This window comes from Danaus plexippus (assembly GCF_018135715.1).
Source record: "Danaus plexippus chromosome 13 unlocalized genomic scaffold, MEX_DaPlex mxdp_15, whole genome shotgun sequence".
NCBI lineage: Eukaryota > Metazoa > Arthropoda > Insecta > Lepidoptera > Nymphalidae > Danaus > Danaus plexippus.
In genome coordinates, this window is record NW_026869849.1 from 7,079,465 (window position 1) to 7,103,229 (window position 23,765).

General features: G+C 28.0%; 1 protein-coding gene across 1 annotated transcript in view; it reads right to left on the reverse strand.

Moving 5' to 3' along the window:
• The window catches only part of LOC116770242 (5-hydroxytryptamine receptor), a 42,476-nt gene extending 33,767 nt beyond the window's left edge, over nt 1-8,709 (reverse strand). Inside the window, exon 1 of the mRNA XM_032661634.2 lies at nt 8,447-8,709. The gene's annotated coding sequence lies outside the window, so the exon portion shown is untranslated. The remainder of the gene's footprint in view (nt 1-8,446) is intronic.
• Nucleotides 8,710-23,765: the final 15,056 nt, after the last annotated feature.

Genomic DNA, 23,765 nt, shown 5'->3' on the forward strand with positions numbered 1-23,765 from the left:
GAAAATTATTTATTTAATATACCTTAAACTCACAATACTTTTTTTAATATTTTACCACAATGTGTAGGCAAGTGGGTTAGATTGGGCATCAAATATTACATAATGTAAACGTGTACAGTGGAACAAATAGAATTTGTGTATTATATGTAACAGGCGTCGCCTCCAAACTAACTTGGACCTTCTGTATCCATTGGTTTGCTGTCAAACAGCGTAGCCTCTTTATATGTATGTGGTATTTCTTTAGCAGAATTGAATTTCGCTCCGTGAAAGCTAAGAACTTTACTAAAGATTTAGTATGATGTAAGCTTGCAGAGTTCACAAAGATTTTCCTAACATCACAATGGTTTTCAAGCCTATCGTTTTTAATATGGATTTTAGATAATAGCGCTTTTAGATAATAGCGTGTCTTTGAAGGCGGATTACAGCTATAAAACAAAAGCATTATTCAGTCCGTTTGAGTACAGTCTTGACACATACAACTTTACGAATGCATTATTAAGAAATATTTATCAGAATTGTCAGCAATGCAAATATAGTCTCAACGAAACATATTAAGATTTAAACTTTGTAATTTGGTACTTTTACCCAAATACATTATTTTAAAATCACATAGTTTTAAGGAGGTAGTGCCTAGCTGTGGTCAAGATACTACAGCTCGAGTGTGGGCTGGTTCGACCGGGGAAGTACCACAATCTTACAAAAGATCGGCGTTCCGTCCGATAAATGCCAGAACCGGTTGCCCTTTCCGTTTTCCCCACCATTTCTTCTCAATCTTCCACAATCAAGGGCGGCAGTGCACCAACAACATTCCTCATGTTGCAGATGTCCATGGGCGACCGTGACTACTTCCTACCAAATAGGCCGTCTGCTCATTTACTACCTTTGATATAAAAATTCTTAAAAATGACATTTGGTTTGGTTTAAAATTAAGAATAATGGCGGGAAAAAAAAATTATTTAATTTTCCTGGTAATTCTTTTCGAATATAATATCAAGACACACACTGTGCTAGTTTTACAACTTAATGAAACAACTTCATTGTCAGTAGGTGTTTTAAAAATTTTACTGTTTTTTTCATATATTTCCTTTATAAGAATTATATTTATAAACGAATTGTTGAAAATTGAATGTCTTATATTTTAATACTAACATTTTAACAATAAATAAAAATATCAAAATGATACGTGGTTTTTGACCTAAATTTTGTCAGATTAAACGGATGGTAAAACTCTTTGCACATTAATCAGGGGGTGAGCACGGTGATTTTGTATTTTATTTTCTTCGTTGATCGTGTTAAGATTTAATTTAAAATTACTTTTAAATGTAGAGAAGCAAATGTTATGAAAGTTGTTTGTCTTTTTGCTAAAAATTTTATCTGGAATATTTTTGCTAATTTGCTAATGAATGCGATATTTTGTTTGCATGTGCATTAATTTATCTCTGAAATTAGGATTTCTCAACGGTTCTTTATTAAATTCAAATTGATTTATTCATACAACATCGCTTCAATTTGATGATTTTAATATCAAAAAATTAAATAAACTCCATAAAAAGGGGCTGTAAAATATAAACTAAACATAATTACTTACCAAGTGTTTCATTCGACGTGAAAAGGAACATTAATAGGCTTCCACTTTTGAACGATTATGCGGAGATCGCCTGGAACTTCGAAGGCCGTCCTTTGTTCTTTGTTCTTGTCCATAGATATATTTAAACTTTTGATAAATGATGATTATGCGATCTCGTTTATGCATCTGGAATTTTCTCTCAGATATGATTTTGGATAAAGAAATTCTCGCGCGTGTAACGTTAACATCGTATTAGCTTAAAAAATCGGTGAAGTTTGAGATAACTTTCGCATCGTGGAATATCCATATTTTAAAAAGAATTTTTTACATTTAAATTAAGAATTTTATGAGTTCATATCTTGATATTATATAATATTTACTAAGATGGAGGTAAATAATGTTAATAGAATTGTCAATCATCTATAAAGAAAAAACGTGTTAAATGAACTCTATTGTCTGGTAATATTCTTACTTTTGAAATCTGTATAAATAACTACAAAGTAACACTAATAACAACAAAGACTAATAGAACAATAATATAATCAGTCTAATGAATAAGGAAGCACTTCATATGTATTGAAAACCAAACTTATATTATATTAAATTATATTAATAACTTTCTTATTTAAAAATAAAGATTGAAATTGGTATAATGTAAAAACTAAAAGAATTATTAGACTATTAAAACTTTTAAATTAAACAGCTTGTTTCAGTTATAATCCTTACATTTTAAACCGAGATTATTTGGACAAAAAATATTTATTAAAAAAAATACCAATTCCTTAATTGTCATTTAACGACTACACTGGCAAGCTTGAAATACTCAGTTGTGTAATCAGAGGTCAAAATTGCTTTACATCATATCGGAAAGGTCTGATACACTGCTGGACTCATACTAATAAAATGTTTAGAAAAGAACTATCGCCAGGCAACTGGGTTTCAAATAAAAAAATGCATCGAAAATGGGTCGATCCCTTTGAGAGCTATGATGCCACAGGCAAATAAGAACACACAGACATAGATGTTGAACTTATAAAACAAAACTTATTGCTTCGATCTTTAAAAATGTTATTTTAATTATTACCGAACGTAAAACTATTATACTGTATATAAAATTTTCTTCTCAATGATTTGAATTATTTTCTATAATAGACTTTCTTCGCACCGACAAATTATTTTTTTAATTTTCTTGCAATTTTCGCTTAAAACAAATTAAACTTAATTAATGTTTTTCGTTGTCTTTAAAAGTTATTATTTTCAACAGATTATTATTGTTTATAGTAAAACTGTTGTTTTTTTGTATTTTAGAATGTAGAAAATTTAACAATTTTTTCTTTTGGAATCAGTTATTACTGAATACTTTTTAATGATGTGTTGATATCGTGTTTTAGAAAAGTTTTTTAATCAGGATGATACCGTGGCTCTGAGGTTTTGACTATAAAAAATATTAACGTACACATGAAGCTAACTTCATAAGCATCTTAATATTGAAGTGTCTCGTGAAACAATTATACTTCATAATATATAAAAACGTATACAATTTTATTTTACTTCAACTTTTCATAAAAAAATGTGAATTGTTTTGAAAATGGAAAGAAATAAAAAGATTTCACAAATAAACAGTCAGTTTCGTATCTCTGTTGATTTAACTTTCTCTTAAGTCATCTTCTCTTTCTAATCACTTGGTTGGAAATGCCTTTACTTAAGGTCAGTTCAAATCAGTACGGTCGAACGCCTCAGGCCACGGGCAGTAAGCTCAAGGCCTAGATATTTATAGTCTAACTTAGATACGGTCAATGTTAACCGATAAAGAGCTTTTATTTATTTAGGAATTGTACATATAACTGCGTTTCCATCAAAAAATCAACATATTATAAAAGAAAAAATATTTTAGGTAGCAAATTCAGCAAATTTCAGTGGCCATAAATAAATTATAAGGTACAAATAAGTAACAAAAAAAACAAGGTCAATATCATGTTCGACAAATCATATGTCACGTAGAATGTTAAATATTTTTATATGAAGAATCTTACGTGCAATCTAGAATATTTTTCTTTGATTATTTATTATAATAATCTTTTGTTGACATGAACCGAGTGCATTAAATTAATTACTGTTACCAATTTTACATACATACATAGATTTAATATGTCAAAGATATTATTGCATGGATTTATTATGTGTATTAGTCCAATTTGAATATTATAAAGACTATATTTGAGAATACCTCTAAAGTGAAACAATTTATACGAAAGATTTTATACGTAAGCAAGTCTTTTAATTTGAATATTAATTTTATTTTTTTGTTAAGCAGACATTTTGATTTTCTATTACATTCCGGCGATGATACCGATTAATACAAATAACGTTCAAACTTTCCCATTTATTTCAGTCTATCAAAGGAGGATTTATATTTTTATCCTAAACTTAACCGTCGCTTATAAAAGTGGCTTTGATATAACAGCCTTGTTCATTTAATTTCCTCATAGAATTACTGCGGAAGATGCATATTAGTATATTTGAGCTAACAGCTTTACAATACGCTTTGTAATCCCTTCTATTGTCAATTTGGAGCCATTTACCTCTGATTGATAGCAAATAGATGAGTTCACAAAAGAAATTCGTAGAGATTGCAGGGAAAGTAATCGATAGCTCTATGGTATTTAAGGTGATTACATCACTACGGACTTAAGAATACTTGATCCCTTTTTACTTTGTAATTCGTATAAGAAATTATGTTTATTTGTGATTTTATTGTAAAGTTTTAAACAGAAATAAGTAGAAATTGTTTTTTTATAAATACAGGTATATAATCAGAATTCGGACGAATGTCTCTATGAGCTTTAATTTTTCAAAATTATACGGATATGTAATTATGTTTATGGCACTCCTATTTTAATCCAGTAAAATAAATTTGATATTAAATAACACAGCTCTTCAAAACATAATTTGTATATATAAAAAATATAATTTCGTGCGTCATTAGCCTTGTAACTTAATAAATATTAAATTATTATTCCTTAAAATTGTTATTTCTTAAACGTTGTTCAGTATTAACTTTGTTTCATACTGCTTACAGTGACATTTTGTCCAGTTTCATTATTAGTAATAATAATCAAGACTTATAAGATTAAAAACGGGAAATTGTTTAAATAAAAGAATCATATTGCATATTACCATTGCTACTTCCTTTTGCCAAAAGTTTCTGTATTTCTGAAATTAGTTCCGTTAGATTTGCATAAAATCCATTTTGGTACAAAGCAATAACTCTTAGTACAGAATGATTAATGGTCTGCCATTGACAGCAATGGGATATAAACTGCAAGGCCCCTGCACTTCTGTTTAAGATGATTCATTTTAAATATTTTCATTTTTTATAATAGAACTCCTTTTTGATAATAATTAAAAATAAATAGATATAATAGTGGAGCAAAATCTGTTAGAAATTTAATTTCAACAAATTTATTTGCGTAACTATTCTTGGTTTCAGAAGCTCTTGAATTTCATAACTGATTCCTGTTAACGTCGAAGTGAATATTTATTGGGAAATTGCATAGGCTAAATTTAATGAATTGTGAAGGTAGATTTAAAATAATTTCACTTTCAAAGCGATTGTTACTTTGAAATATCATTATAAGATACCATGTTATGGATTTTATTTTTAAAGAGATGTTAATTTTGTTAATTTTTTTACATAATAGCAATTTTGTGCTGATACTTTGAAAAGTAAGTAAAAAAAATACTTTTATATAAGAATTTTTAATTCTATATTTTCTATTTAAATTTGAATACAAGTTTTTAAATTAATACAAAACATTTCTCCACATAACTTTGTACAATAATTACTTTATCGTTTGTAAAAAGACTAATTAAGTGAATACTTTTTCTCGTTTGCGGTGGGACAATGTCTTTAAAAAGTGCAGAAATTTTTTGTGGGCTTTAATTCTTCACACATTTGGTTGACCATAAAATTTTTGCAAGGAAATTTCTCCACGCCTAATTGGGTGTGAACTTTGAAATTTTGTTACGTAGCACCAACAAGGGTCCGTAATTAAGTTTGATATTATACAGTGACGATTTTTTTTCCTGTCCTTTAATTCATACATGATTTAATTTAATTTCTGTAGGCTATCTGAAAATAAATACCAATTGATACAGAATAAATTGATTTAGAAAGTATACGTAAATTTATTTTAAATAAATATAATCTAAACATAAAAATTTTGAAAAGCAAATTCAATAACTGATGTCATACAATCAACGTCGATAGTTCCATTTTAATTGAAAACAAACAAAAGTGTCAAAGTGACAAATAGTATATGTATCATATATCTAGCTAAATAAATAAATGGGATCTTCAATTATAATTACTTTACGTACACATGCGAATGCTGAACACTGATTACAATATTAATTATCGTTCATTAACCTTTTCAAAAAATACCTAAAGATCATCTAAAACACTCATACATACGATAGATTAAAGTTTTTTAATATAGTGTCGAAATAATCAACTCAGGTCATATTGTATTAAAAAAACATGTGCAGAATTAAAGCAATAAAGTGACCGTCTAAATCTTAAAAACAAGTTGATAAAATTCTCTACATAAGTGTTGTCTAGACTTAACTCACAAAATATGGTCCTTTCTAAATCAATTTGTAGTTTCGTTTTATATTAAATTAAATTAATCAGAGACATCCATCTAAGAAATCCGGTCCCCAAAAGGATACTGAAGTTGTATTTAAAACTAAATTTATAACAGGAGGCTATATTAAAGTCTGTGTAAATATATTTTACATTTAACTCTAGCTTATCATGGATTTGACCGCATGAACGTTTCGTTTAACTAGAAACTTTCATTATAAGAGGTTGGATGTTCAGTTACTCATCTGTGAATGGTAACAAACAGACGGACCCATACTTTTAGACATATTTAAATTATTATGTAATTTTATTAATTACTACATTTTTTCTTTTAATTTTAATATCTATAGTTTCCATTTGCACCTATAATTCTTCAATGTTTCTCGTTTAGTTCTGTATCCTTTTTACCCAGAATAGTTCCTTAGCACTAAAACTACCTAGGGGCGATAGTAGCCACTTACCATCAGGAAAACTGACTGCTCGTTTGTCGCTTTAGAACCTACAAAATATCAATAATTTTATCCTATATCTGTAATAAGTATTTAAGATATTAAACAATTCACTTGCTGATTAAATAAGTAACATTTGTTTATAATTTGCCTCGATGTTAAAGTTTGTCCACGTTAATTTTAGGCAACTTGTTACAGCCAATAAATTTCTTTACACTTAAAATATATTAAACGAGAAGTCGATGGAAGTAAATAGAGCATTGTGAATTTTACTGTATCATAATATTTTTATTGTTGTGGTAGGATTTAGATACGATTAAATTTTCTGTACCTTCTTTAGAAAATATATCATAAAACAGAAGTACGTTACTCGGTTACTTAATTATCCCCTGTAATATATAAAAGAGACATATCCTTTAAGGGATTCCCAAGCAATATTTGGAGTTCTTGTAGAGTTATGTTAATTTTATGTTTTTCTAAATTCCATCTTATTAAAATAATTAAGGTCCCTTCGACGTGAATCTCGATATTTATGAGTACATTCTAGGACCCTCATTTTTTTCAAACTAATCCTGTTCTTGCGGTAACATTATTTTTGAACGCTGGTAATAGGACATTGTCATCCCTTCAATTATACACTTTATGACTTGATTACAAAAAAAGGAAGTGTTTTTCTGTTTTGCATCATCTACGCTGAAACTGACAAATTACTTATTTTTGTACGGATGTTAGAAAGAATCGGCTCTTTATTTCTCAATAATATATATATTTTATTTATCTTATAGGGATTCTTTAAGTTCAATTATTTAAGATAATACATTTATTCAGTTCAGTTATACGCATATAAAATTTGGGTATTATGATTTTTTAAGCATGTATTACAATTGTTATTTGATATTAATTGGAATAAGTGCTGGAATTATTAAAAACTCTATTATGGTTTAGTAATTCCCAATAAACCAAGGGCATAAAATAGGTTATTTTTTATACGTATTATATTAAATATATTTATATTAATTAAAATTCTGCTTAAAAAATACATTCAGTTTCTTTTAGATGTTACGTTATAAATGAACTAATTAGAACATAGGTTACTAACATTTTCTTCAACTATATTCTGTTTTAAAAACAGTGTTATGTTAAGTATGCATACATTTTATAAAAGAAAATATATTCTCGATTATTGTTGAAAATATTATTACAGAACTGTTTTTCCATAGAATTATTTTTTTTGTTTTAATAATATATATTGGAATTGGTGATTTTGTGAAAAATTAATTTTCGTTAATAGATTAAATAATTATTTTTATAGTTTTCCACATTTTCCTACACCTTTACTTTCGGGAATTATCAATCTTATCAGAGTTATTAACAAAAAAAAAAAACATGAAAACTACCAGTTAATAAGTCGTGTAATATTGAAACTTGAATTATTTTCTTATAAAGATAATTTAATGGAATTGTAAAGAGAAAATCATAAAACAGCTTCTTGTATAATCAGATTGCATTAAATTACTTATCGATAAAGTAGTTTCAGGTCAACATTAGAAAAATTGTTTACTTTAAAGAAAATAACATAATTATTTAATATTTGTGGAAGATTTCAATAAAAACGTTTTCATATATATAAATTAATTTTCTACTAAACTTGATGAGGTTTAATTGAAAATAAAACGATTATTAAAATGTACAAGAATATTTGAATTTATATTAAAAAAAACATGATAAAAATATGCAAAAGTTTGTGAGAACTCAGGAAAAGTTTCTAAAGTCAGAATACATTACCTGGCTGCTACAAGCTTATGGTTGCTTCGTGTCTTTTGTTATCATTTTGTCATCACAATTTGATCATAGTTATTTAATTCTACCCTGCGTCTTTAATATCCCACATTATAAATCGTCTAACACAGCACTGACACTTTTAAAATAAGTCAAGAACTTCACAAAAAGTTGGTACCTTTTACGTACAGTAATTAAATTTTCTTTTTTAAAATTTAATATTTCGAATGGGTGTCGTTGTTGGGAGAGACTTATACGATGAGACGTACGTCTCGTTCAACTGACAAGGTTATACTGAAGGGTGGGTTGTGGCGCGCGCAAACACGTTGATTTCGCATTCGCAGACTCCGTGTAGTGCAAAAAAATTGGGTGCCCGTCTTTGTACATTGTTCTTTTTACTTCTGTGCTTTGGATAATGTGAGCTACGTTATGTTTGCCGCCCTAATGGGGAACATGGGATATTCCAGCGTGCGGGAAATTGGTTTATCCACGCTACGGAAACATTAGCATGTGGAAAGTTTTTTGTCAGTCCTTGAAAGATGTTTGCTTTGAATATTTTATCAGTTCTCGTTGTCACGTAAAAATTATGGGCTTATATTTTGACGACAATACGTTCTTTTGACGTTTTTGTGTTGTGTTGTTACATATTCACTTGAATATTAATACAAGAAGCCGCGTGTGGCGTTGCTAGTACGTAGAATTCACGTAACATATCCATAGCCAATATTTTAAAACGGGTCTTGTTTAAAATTTCGAGCAAAGTGTACTAAAATTTTATTTGAAATAGAAATAGTAATGTTTTTCTGAACTAAAATTATCTTTGTTACATTACTTTGATTTTATAAAGACAGTATATTAAAAAAAGCAGTTACGGTGATATGGCGAAACGAAGAGTCAAATAAAGAGTATAAATTTACATTGTTTTTCTCATGTATTAAAGAGCACGTAACCTTTTTTGTTTTGTAATAATACTTGTAATAAAAAAAATTGCCAGATGAAAATTGCCTCGGCTATTGTATTTAGATTTTTATGTTTAATTTCTTCCTGAGAGTTTAGGGAGTCAGGGATTTCCTGTATGTCTTAATAGATTTTCAATTCATTTTCCTCGAAGAGTAAGGTTTCATGTAACAGATGCAAATAAATATATTAGGTTATAAATTTATTAAAACTCATAAAAATTCTGCTTTATCAATCAATATTTCAGCCCTTAATTAGGTTTGTATGTTTAAATAAATAACTCACATATAGACAGGAATACAGAAATTGATAATAATATTGTGAAGCTGTTGTGTCAGTGTGAAACGTGTGTCTGAAAAATATACCGACTTAAAAGTTAAAGAAATGATTTTGGACGGAAGAGAGAAGTCTGTCTGAAAAGCTAAGAAACTTATCATAGTACACAATATGTAAATTTAAAGCAGATGGAGGTATAATTAGAAAGAACGGAATGTTGGAAATGTTAGTTATAATTTTCTGTTATTGAGATAATTTAAACAATCATAAAATATAATTCTTCTTGCTAATGACAAATAAAATGTAGGAATATCTTGTGAATTTTATAATAATGTTCTTCATTCGAATTGAAAATATAAAACAGAGACAACAATTTAATTTTAATGAATGGTAAATAAGAAAATTTTAGCATAGAATATTTTTATTAATAGTTAGAAAACATTTTTGTTTTCGTTATAAAATTAATTAAAGTTGTCCAAACGTACAATATGAGTCAAGGATTAGCAAAGAAAAATTTTCTGTCGCGGCTAAGGGTGTCTCTAGTTTCAATAATATGTAATCACAAGTTAATGTTACTTCTGGTAGATATTCTGAAATTTCAACTTCACACAATGTTTACTCTATTAGCATTTTAAAAAAGAACTACAATGACTGAACGGTAAAAATGTAGAGACCATTTAGCTTTTATAGTATGGGTCCTATTGTGTTTCGATCAATTTTCTTTTGAAATGTTGCATTGTAAATAACCGAAATTCTATTTCCACTTTTGTTTTGATTTAGATGTACAAATTTATGTCTACTGTGTAGAATATTAGTTTATTTTAAAATTATTCTGAATACTGAAACTGTTGACATTCTTGTTCTTTTCTTATTTTTATGTTCATCATCTATAATGTTATTTCAGTAAACCATTTAGCTTCCACTGATACGTAAAGGGCAGTTGTGAGCTATTTATTAAAATGGACTCTACATATAGCTACTCATTCATGTTTATTTGAATAGTTACAATTATATAATATTTCTAATAGTTTGAATAAATTCCAAAAACCTTGTAACACGCATCTCCGAAAAAAAAAAACAAACTTTGGAGTAAAAAAATATATAGAAACAGGATCCAGTATAATTTGTTTAAAATTATGTACTTAGTAATTCCCAATTCTCATAAGGAAAATGTACCGTAAAAAGGGATTTACTACTGCTCAAACAAGGCGATCCCACTGAGACACTATGTGACGTGCAATGAAAATAAACTCAACTATGAATTTAATGATTAAACAAGTGAGACGCTTCCTATACGATGTCAATACAAACAGATGTAATGATTTACAACTATCTGTTGGTTTATAAATAAAAATTTGAAAATAAAATTATGCTTTTCTCTACAAAAACAGCATGTAGTTCTGAAAAAAAAAAATACAACTGTAGGAGTCGATTTTAGACCTTCGATCTTTTAGTACGTTTCTTGTATACAAAGAAAAAATTGGTATTGCCAAAGAATGTACGTATGAGTGGGATGCGGATTGAATAATAAAATGTAGAAATATTTGAATTTGTTTAAGAATTGTGATACACCATACTAACTATTGTCTAGAAGTTGGTCCTTGTCGAAATAACTAGCTCTTTTATTGCATACGAATGTCTCTCTTGTATCAATTAATCTATGTAGGACACGTGCAACGTGCAACTATTATCAAGTATATGTTAAAAAAATCTGATTGGACAATAAAAATGAAGAATTCATTTAATCAGGTGAGGTTGATGACCGGCAATTTATATCAGTGGTACCATTCAAGATTATCTTCCCAAAAACCAAGTCTCTGGGCCTCAGGTTTCATTTTGGCACGGTCCACGATTGAATCAAGTCTAAACCTGATTTTTAGGTATTGTTCTAATTGCTATTACTTTTGTGACGTATTTTGTTAAACATTACTTTTAATTACATCGAATATTTTATTAAATTCATTCTGATGTAAATGACATTTTTTAAATAATTAATGTAAAACAATGGCGTAGCAAAACTTTTTATGGTATATTTAAAAAAACTGCAATAATAATAGGCTCGCTTGTGATCTTTAACGCTTTTTGTATTTGAAGTTTTTTTTAAATACTTACATATATTATCGATAATAATGAACCATTAAAAATTAATTAATGTTGACGTCCAAAGCTCAGAAAATTGTTTTAATTAAATCTAAAAATGTCAATTTATTTCATAAAATTCAACAAGATTTTGTGGGATCATAAAATACAGACGCCAATTTAGTGTAGCGATAATGGCTGCCCGCGTCCCATCCGCGGTGACAAGCGAAAATGTAATTTCGCTGTGACAAACCTTTTTGTAAGTTTATTTGTAAGCTCGTTCCGTTAGAGCACAAGTTATATTGTTTTAGAAATAAGTCTGTATAAAAAGTTAAGATAGAAATCTTATATATAAAATACATAGTCTTTAAGGTAAAAAAAAAAGAATTTGTTCTCATTTATGAGTAATTTCCAATAAACAATAATGATCATCTAAAAACTACGAGTACATCATTTTTAAAAATAGATAACGTTACAAAATAGTTAAAATAATAATCCTTTTGCACTTGTTATATCTTTAAATAACAGTTTTTAAATTGTATTAAAGTGAAAAAATTAATTACACAAGTTACAGGAATATAGAGAGTTTGATTGAAAACTTTTTCTTATAGTAATTGCAACCACTATTGTTTTGAGTGACGACTAAATGTGGCCGCAGCTGAACGTGAAAACTCGTTACAAACGTATCTTAAATATAAGTCAATAATATTAAAATTAATTGGTTATAGCTTCAATATTATAAAAAAAATCGTGCAGTTTAGATTTTAGACAAAATTTTAAAAAAATTTATTAGAAAATGATGAGAGATATTTTTTAATTGATAATCATATTGTGCTTCAGATTTTGAGGCTAATTTACGTATTCCAGATGATAAAAATCTGTTAGATTGATGTACACCTTAAAATAGTTTCATACAGAACTGTAGCAGAATATTCCTTGATGAATTATGTGTTACATCTCAACGGCGTGAAACGATGTTCTCGACGAAGATTTCCGGCGGCTTAACTCTTAACCGCCACTTAAAAAACCTTTCGTGAATTCACAACAATTATCACAAACCTAATAAATTACACACATTAACATTTTTCACTAACTACTCAGTATCTAAATCAAAGCAACATGACCACATATTTTGCGGTTTAAATTGTTTTGTGCCGTATATTATTCGAAATTGTAAATAAAAAGGCGGGTAATAAATTATCTGACAACAAATATAGATATTAATGACTTTTCGAATTCTTTACTATAACCTTACAAAGTCGCGTTGAAAATACTTTTTTCATTACATTTCATATTTATTGAAGGGGCGCTCATAGCTGCTTAGATGTCCTTACTTTGTTGCCCTATATTTCGTACAGGTATTTAAACATTTCTATTAACTTCAACACACAGTGTGATCGAGTATCCGGTAGCCGTCTATTATAATTCAATATCAGGTGAGATTAGTTCGGTTTTATATTAATACCGACATTTTGACGTTGAAAAACCATAAGTATACTACTTTCAACCGTTGAACAAAGACTTAATATTCCGTTTAAAATATGTCAAATATTAATTTTTTATTATATTGTTTATCTATTTTCTTTTACATTCTTACTTATATTTCGTATTTGATGTTTTTACATAGTGTCTAAATAAAATCCTAATTTGGATTACAATTATAATACATTTTTTAATGTCTCCTGCCCACGAAACAAGATTTATTTCCCCGTTGGAAGAGGCTATTTAAATGGCTTACTAATACATCCATGCCTATTTATGTAGTAAAGCTCATAACCTACTTTTTTGGAATTGCCGGTGTTGAGTGACAACGCCACTCGATATATAACAATGTTATACTCTTGAAGTGACATAAGAAATGACTTTTTTATTTTTAGTTTTCGATTAAGAAACATAAGGCAATGTATCATGTTATCGAAGACGTTATAATATATGCAGGATGAAATTTATCCACATGCAGATAACGTTAGTTCAATATGGTGTAATATATCAAATTTGACAGGCTTATTGGTAGTGGTTATGCGGATCATTGATACATGTATTCGCTACCAACGAGAATTAGGTGAGTATATTAATTTTGTAAATTTGTTTAAACTCTATTTATGTATCTCATGACAAGGACGTTTTAGAACGGCATATTATTTTTGAAATGTGCCGATATTGGTGTCAGTGTTGTAGTTATCAATGATGTAATATAGACATTAGTTTGGTTGAAGTCCTGATAGCGCAATGTTTATTTGTTCATACTTGAACTACTAATAAATAAAGCACTTTTCAAACACTTATCACTCCCTATGTTGGTTAACTATCGATGAACCGAGGCTACTTCTCTAGGGTCTTATAATCCTACATCCGCACACCTGGAAATCACAAACTTTTAAAAATTAAGAACCACCTAACTTTATAAACCTTTTACGATTTTATTTAAATACTGATTATTCCAGTACTGATTTAAACATTTCTTATTATTAACAAGATATACGAGTTATATTTAAAAGTAAGCTCATCGATTGCCATCAGCCCCAACATGATTGCAAAAGTCTATATCGAATACGATCCGTCCTTTGCTAACAGCATACCGCCTGTGTGCTTTAGCAGCAACAGTATAGCAATATGGGAAGTACACGCTTTAGAATTTTAATCAATACGTCATTTGTTAGTATTAACATAAGCTTTTTCTAATAATATACTGCAATACAATTAATTCGCTCATTCTTTTTCAATATTTGATAAGTCATTACAAATAGATTTTTTAAGAAAACTTAGAATAAAATGCTTTAGTTCGAGCGAAGATTCCCCCTTTAATAGTTCTTTGATTCAAGGTGTGATTCTTGTTCTAAACATTTATCATATGTTCGAAGTGTATTTGTTAGAATTTTGTCCGGAGCCAGGACCGAGTAATTGTACTTTTACGGACTCAAATCTTGTAAATAATGCAGGAGCATACCGTGCTCTAAAATTTCTAGCTCTCTTTTGAGTTCAGGAGTATAAATTGCTAGCTACTATAGTACTGCTTCTATTGCTATATATTCTATTTAGTTCATCAAGTTTTACTTAAATTATATGTAAAAGACTCAGACCATACCAAAATTAATGAGGCTATTGGAGAATTTTATGATCATACTTTACATAATAAAATGGCCTCTTATAAGTAGGTACGTTATAAAAAAAATTAAAAATATTACTTTCATAAACGTAGTATTGAATAATTTCGTTTACTCTTAATAAAAAATTTAGCAGACTGTGTAGTGAACGGTGATAAGATTCCTCTTACGAAAAAACTTCTTCGAAAAATTCGTATATTTATAACATTATATTCTGTTTTATTTTACCGTAGCTCTGTTACGCTTTTTATCTGAATGTACATAAATATAAATCACCGCCTATTTTCTACATCATGTTACACAAATACTATATTCATTCATATATAAAATAAAATAAATACAAAAATAGTAAATAATATATTTTATACACAATTTAAATGAACTTACCGAATTGTATAGTCACTCGTGACTATAAAATATCACGAAAATAACACAGCATTCGTAGAAGTTCGTTCAGTCAGTTGGTCAATTGAATGTATTTAAATAAATGTTATCAAAATTGAAGCATTAAATTATCTGACCGCCAATATTTGATAATCTTTTTTATAATCAAGAAGTTTTATTTTATTTAAGTATAAAAATCTTTATTATTTTAATGGTTTCGTTGTTTGTTTTCTTTTATTCTTATAATTTTTTATCACAAACAACGTGTTTACCAAACAGTATTATTTTTATTATATTAACGGAAAAAAAATCGTGATTATATTATGTACTGTTATGTATCCTGAAATTAAGGTTACTCTATATTATTAAGTCCTGAACTCAATATACAATTTCAGATCCACCATAAGTTTACCTCATTTTGAAATTATATTGACACGTAAATAATTATTTGTCCAATCAAAAAATTAAATAAAATTTACGAAAATAAGAAACGTATTTAAGACAGTACTAAAAAAAAATAAAAAATAATTTAAAAATGTAATATAATGATTTGTTAGGAAAAGCGCGCATAGTATGTTTAATCAAAGCGATATAGCTGACGGGACGGTCTACGTTTACTTTCAATGTCAATAACAGACCGATTAATCTCAAAACAGTATAATGGAAGAGGTAGCGTGCGATAGCCAAATGACTTTACCTTTGCTGATAAAGGTATACTCGTGAGATAAATGCTAAGAGATTACTTAATACATTTTAGTATGTCAAATGATTTCAATTAACATTTTGATACTAAAAGTAACGTAACTTCTCTTATAATTACTCAATGTTTGACAACTGTTCAATGTTTGACGCCGTCGAGGATAGATATTATATCGTAAAACTTTTACTTTGTTAACAGCATTTCAAATTACCTGTTAATGAAGCTAAGCATTGCGTTTGTTTGTCAAAAGCAATAAGATATCTAGATATTCGTATAATAAGTGAGTTTCCGAGAAATCAATTCTAACAATCTGACACAAATATAATGATGTTTCTCAAAGGATAAATGTAGACATATGTCTAATATTCAATTATACTCAAATATATTTCCATACAAACGTCCAAAAGACAGCCCAGTATATGAAAATTTATTATATTGTATAAGTTGATAACATTTACGTCCAGAATTATCCAATTAGAACGCTTTAATAATAAGTTAATTGTAATAATTGATTAAAATTTGCTGGTAATTTTCAGTAATTTTTTGGCTTAAATTTTATAGTTAATTTTAATAAATATTGTTAACAGAAATTACTTTTTATAAAAATATTATCGGACTTTAGGTACCAGGGTCTCATAAGTTATTGTAAAAATCCTTATAAATTACTGCTTCGATTCTCATATATTTAAAAAAGAAGTCAATTCTCTGATCCCTTGAACGTATTTCATGTTATTTATAGAGCCCTTACAACTTGGACTATAACTGTTATCTAAAGACATTATTCATAGAAAGTCGTTACTAAGACATTATAGTCGTGATAATACATTACTGAATACCTATCCAAGACGAGGGCTATCTAAAGGTCAGGTCATAATATTAGTATAGGTTTGTAGAGGTTGATAAAAAATAATTTTGTTTATTAAACCAAATTAATAGCAAACAAAGTCTTTAAGCCTTATATATTTCTTTTATTATAATATATTCTTATCTTTTATCTTTGTTTACATATGTATGTTTTGGTGATTTAAATCCATTTTTCCATGATACAGACGTGCTTCCTACTGGACTTTTATATAATAGTACTCCACGGATACTTTTAGTTTAGATGATAGAAAATAGTAAATAAAAGGAAACTAGAAATGTTGGAAACGTTTAAGTCACTTAAAAGGACTTTGATTCCCGAAACGATTTAAGGAATTATTGGTTCACAGAATTATATATTTAGAAAGCACTACCACGGTCTTGGTATTAACCAGGAATTTGCTTTACCTGTTATCTTTAAACATCAATAACAGCAAATTTACAAGATTTTATTTGACTTGTTGTAAATATGAATGCCATTGTTTCTTGAGCGGGTATCACAAAACGGTCGATATTAAAACTTAAAAATATCACAGAGATTAACTAATTAAGTATTTTTTTTTTTAGATTTTATTTTAAAATTTATTCAACTCTATATAAAATGTACTAGGTTTGTGAAGATTCTCGATTTAAATGAAAACAAAATATATGAAAAACATGAGGTTGAGGTTTAATTTTTATGACGTAGCTTTTATTGCAACGTTCAGTGCAATATACAATACAATTTAAAATGGTTTCGAACCCAGATGCTGGAACGGTATAGTCGTATTTACACAAAAGAAAAATTATTTGAATTGTCACTATTCTTGTCATGTCCATAGTTATTGAAATCTGAATGCGTAACCGTGCTCTTTGTATATATAATTTTAAGCCATTGCTTGAAAATTAGAATGACATGTTATAGATATATATATTTTTTACTTTATAAACGCAGAAGAATAAGTATTAAAATAAATATATATAAACAAGTATGTGTTTGCATACAAAAAATGTGTCTGCATAATATGACTTACTTATAACCTTAATCTCTTATTATATCTTTAGGAAACACTACTCTTATATAGCAGAAAATAAATCTATAGAGACAACGAATGTTTTGCAAACAATGAAAAGATCATTGACAGAATTTGGACACAAAATCGAAATACCGGGATATCGGTTTCCAGTCCATTTGACAATTAAACTGTCGTGTCTGTAAACGTCTGAATACAATAACACACGTCAGTGAATTTAGTATTCTGTATTTCATAGAACAAATGAATGTACTACGGAGAAAAAATATTTCAAGCATAGTTTCAGTATTTTTATTTTTGAAAAATTAAAATAACGAAATTTGTAGAGTCCTACATGACAAAAATACATTTAGGACAAGTTACTTATCTAATTTTAATCGCCAATAATACATGTAATGCGTGTACCTCCATTCTGTTATGGAAAAATTATAAATTTTCGTAAAAATATTATATTTAATTTATAACATTGCTATTATGTTTTCTATTAAATTCAAAACCATATTTCATCCATCAAAATAACGTTATTCATTAAGTAGCATCACAATCGGTCTAGCTTTTAGACAAAACTATGATGGACACCAGGTTACTTTAGATCTGTATAAGTAAAATATATTAACCAGGTCTGTGAATGCATTTGGCAAGTTCGTTTTAAAGCACGAGAGAACTGTGGATCATCTAAATTTAAAATCATTTGTGACTTAAAAGTTATACAGTGAGTTCGTTTCATACAAGATATTGTTTTTCTCATAATCTTATTTATAAAGAAAAAATAAATAACAAATATCACCTGCAACATAAAATGAATCAAAAAATAACCGCTCCGAATTAATGGTTATGTTTTCTTCTAAACCAAAAGTAAAGAGGCGTGTGGATGGAAAAAATAAAGAATACAGAAATAATAAACGACCTACACTTCAAATAATACATGTTAAAAAAAAATCCTAAGAACCAATCAACCATACATTTTAAAAAAGAAGAACGCATTCAGTGCAAATTAATATATATATATATATTTATCTATGATGGGATTTTATATTTGAATGATTTCAGCTATGAAATAATTAATGAATCCATAAAAAAAATCTAGGATCATAATAAAAAATAACATTCTTACTGAATAACAAACTTCTATGTTTTTTTAATTCTCATAAATAATTTAAAATATTGTTTGGGTCACATAAAAATGTAGATAAATTTGTGATATTATTGAAATATATATAATAATTAGTACACATATAGACTGTTTGAAGGAATCGATTTATAAGGAAAATTTTTAATTTTTGTTTTATTTTTTATCCTAAATTATATTTCATAAAATGATTCGGGAACTTATTTTTTTGAAAATATATAAAAAAAAATTTTTGTTATAAACAAAGCCAATCATAAAAAGAATATTAAGATTTAATGAGGTAGTAAAACGATTTACAAATAATTATAATATATTGAAAACCGATAGAAGAAAAGTTCGAAATACAAACAAGCTGTTTATTAGAAAGGTTCAATGGTTATACTTATGTTAAGTTAATTATAAGGAATAGTAATTTAAAATTGACAAAATTGGTCAGACATTTATGAAGGTAACATAATATAATATCAATAATACCGACAATATACATTTTTTTACAGACTACAAGTTCACTATACACGTAAAATATGATTGGTTAGTAAATTAATATTCATTGAGGCGGTTTTACTTTAAAGCAACATTTTCAAACATTTCATATTGTTAAGATAAAAAACAGGGATAAAAGCTGTGGATTAAATAAAATACAAAGGCTTTTATTATTATTAAACTTAATTACTTAAAATATCTGCCAAAATCTTAGTGACATTTATACCCGTTATAAAGGCAATAGCTATAAACATAGCTCTCAATGAACAGAAAAAAGTGTCGTGATGACGGATTCAGATAATCTTTGATTTTTTTTTAATTCCTTGTGATATGGCTATGACTAGATATGTTTTTCGGTCAGACACTTCCCAGTTAAACCTCATGTAGATTAAAGAATTTTTAAGATACAAGAGAAGTTAGAAGTATTTTTTCCTTTATTTTAGAGTTACATGTACCTTTTTTGTTATTAAAATTGGTCCAATCGTAGACTTTCGGAAACTTTTCATCTTATATATAATAAGTAGGTAAGTCATTACTATTTTTCATAATTAAATGCCCTTTTTGACCTATAATTGACTTTGCTAATTTAATAATAATAAAAGGACGGAATTGCTGTCCTAAACCTTAAGATAAAATTTATATTTTTACCTATATTTCCCATCTGAAGTACTTAATAAAAATTTTATTGATATTTTCAGGTTTTTATGTTTAAGAAATAATGAATTACTGACTGACATATTCCTTTATGAACTTAGTTATCTACTCTAAAAATGTTAAGTATCCACATTACGGAATCTTTATATTCGGGAAGAGTGAGGGTACAATTTAAACTATCTCTGTAGAAATGTGTTAATTATAGTGATACGTTTATAGAGAGAAGGGACAATGCAATTATACCAGATCCCACGGGTAATGGTATGGGCCACTTGGAAACATCTGGTACATCTAAATTACAATACAGTGTGACAGAACAGTTCTAAAAGTTTCGTTGGTCCGAATTATTTCTAGTTTTCTGTTGATGCAAATAGTTTAATTGGATGTTATCTAGATAATTTTGGGCTCAAACATTAAAGCAATAGTGAGATAATACTGATATTAAAATTCAATTCAAAGTACATAATGAAAAGTCATTAAATGAACAGGATTAAAAGCTACAACTTAGTTGATTTTGCAACAGCTCTATATACTTCATACTTGGAGAAAGTATCAGTGTTATTGTTAGTTTTTCATAGAATTGTTTATTTTGATTTGAATTTCAATACAAGAAAGAATCCTACCAACTCTTTAATTACAATTTATTCAAATATAGCCGTAAATAACTTTGGTACCCGCCTTCTGTCGTGCGGACTTCGGAATTGAGTTCAATTTGTTTATTATATAACAATTTTTTATTTGTAAATTAAACATTTAATCGGATTATATTTCGCCAGAAACATGACCAGAAAAATTTACAATTTGCTGAATTTGTACAATATCATTAACTACAAGCATTGATTCAAATATTTGTGTCTAGATATAATCGTCATAGCATGCCGGTAACATTGTTTGTATTGATACTGCCATTCCAAGACTGTGCTGAAGCGCATGATAGCTATGCATAACTGACTGTAAATTATCAATAGTATTATAATAATAATTAAGATATTTAAATTGTAAGCAAATTTTTTTTGAGGATTTATCAACACACTGCTACAAAATTCCTGTTTTTCTTAACCTTTTTAAAAATATATTATCCCAAACTTTTTTCGGTTTTGGTCTTTATTTACAATTTGGCTTTTAATACTTACTTAATAATTACGACGAGAGCCATATCCCGCAAGTACTTAATAAATAAACGATTTTAAATTGTAGTTAAAACATTTGTTACTTAAACATTACACGACAAATTAACACAAACACAAAGGTTACCTCGTAAAATATGTTAGCTGAATGAATGTTCACAGCAAGGTCTAGTGAATTTCATTTTAGGTAGTTACAGGCTTAAGTTACAAAAAAAAAAATGTGTAACTCATACGTCCTCTTTATAAACACGTTTTATTTCGATTGCTCAAAGATCTGAACAATGAGAAGAAATAGTCCTATGTGATTTTGGTATTCTAATTTTTGTTAGTCATATCTCTTCTTTCAAACACAAACATTGTCAAACTATAACAATATTCTGTTAAGAGAATTCTATCACAAATATAATTTGTAATTCGTCGTCGAAACAATCATATCTTTTGACTTGTGGCATCAGGCAAGGGCAGATTTTATTGCATGCCCGCCTTAAGGTCGTGAATAATTCATCTGTAGCGAGCTCTACGCTGAATAAACATGAAATAGTGCCAACTGTAAGGAAACACTTTTTACCTTTCAACAGAAAACTAAACGCAGAAATAATTGTTTCCCTCCATCTCCAACTTCCAATGCCTATGAGTAATGCTGCAAACTAATTAACAAGAATATATTTTCTATGAAGAAGCAAAAACTTTGTTTCACTCATAACGTATTTTTATAATTTAAATTTAATATATTACAAACAATATAATATCAGAATAAACCATTTTACTATTTTAATAAAACAAAATAATTTCAGTTTCATGAATTTTTGCTACTAGTATTATTGGGGCACGTAAATATCTTAATATTTTGATCAAAATGACCTGAAGGCTTGTAAGGAAGAGGGATCTAGGGAGAGAACTTTGTTTGACTATTAATTTATATGTTAGGATTGTTGTGTGTACAGGTGTAAGTCGGTTACATAATTCGGTTTCTTATATAACCAGATCCTCAACACAAATTTACTTAGTAGATCGATTTCTATTAATGTTAAATATTTGTATCCGATATATTTGTATGCGGGCGGGTTAGTATGTCTAGGAGTAAATGTATCGACTCCTACTTGTCTTTTATTTGCTTAGGTCCCCATATAAGACGATATTAACCTTAACGTAATAAGTGTAAATGGAAATAGGTTAAAGATTCTGTAATTATTGCGTTTCATCGGCAAATTTCATCTTTGTTATAAAGGAAATGTCATTTTTTAAGAAATTATATATATATTTTTAACTATACCTATTTAAATTAGAATATTTGATTAAAAAAAATGGTTAAATATACACACATTGTATTACCAATTTTAGCACGATTACAGGATAGTTTGTTATTCTTATCTTATTCAAAACTTAGTTAATTGTGAACGAACTAAACGTAATTTTAGTTGATATTTTCAATATCTCTGTCAGATGTTAATTTTGGTGTCTGATGCAGCAACTCCCAAGAGCTGTAGTTACAATAGAAATAAAATATGAACTTAATAATTTAAATTCTCTAAATAACTAAAACGTTTCGAAATACATTAAAAATTTTGATTCTTCCATTGATGATACAGTTTAAATAATATTTTACATTTAATTTCAAAAAACCTTAACAATATAATATAATGATAATTGATGTTTTTTCGTAAATCGTGACAGAAAACAAAGTTTAAAGACAATAAGTTGAGTGCAGATAATTAAAAGGTGCTTTCTGTAAATAGTGTGCTTTGTAAGTACCGCTTACAATTCACAAAATATTGCCCACAAAACAGTAGCTTAAAGTTTAACAAGTTTCATAAGCCTTTTAGAAGAAAATACAAAACCAAGTGCACTATATAAGGCAGTCCAATAGGTGTTAATAATAAAATCGACATTAAAGTCGTCATAAGAAAAATGCAGTCGAATTTTATTCGCTATTGAGGCATGAAAAGTTTCTTACGTCGTTCACACATGTAACACGTAGGTTCACAAACATTGTCAACTTATTTCATTATATCATGTCATATAATTGAAGGCTAAAGTTGAGACATGTTGAGACATCAGACTGCCTACAGAACATAATACAGTGCGAATGAATAAATGATAACACAATATACTCTTCGCTGGTGACTCAGATGTCAACAAAGAGCTACATAGACTAAATACACAATTCGAGGAAATCGTTTTAACTTTGAATAGAACGTGAATCTAATGATTTTGATGTGCCTTTATGTTTTCGCTAAAATAAACGTTTCATGCTCTTCATATTTTTTATATTTGTTTTTACATTATTGCTTTAAATATATTTTAATGCTATAGCAAATAAGATATTTTTAGAAAAATACGTATACTAGATGCATAGTACAAATGAGTATAAATATTCAGTTGGAGTGACTTATTTGCTGTAAGTTTTTAGCCGGTCTTTCAGTTTCGATAACGGGAAATGGTTGAGACAAAACGAGTTGAATTAAGATTAATTGTTTTTGGGGAAATAATATGTTTTTTTTAAATAAATAGCAAATTGCAATTTATATAAAATGTTTTTCAGTCTAAATATTTAACCT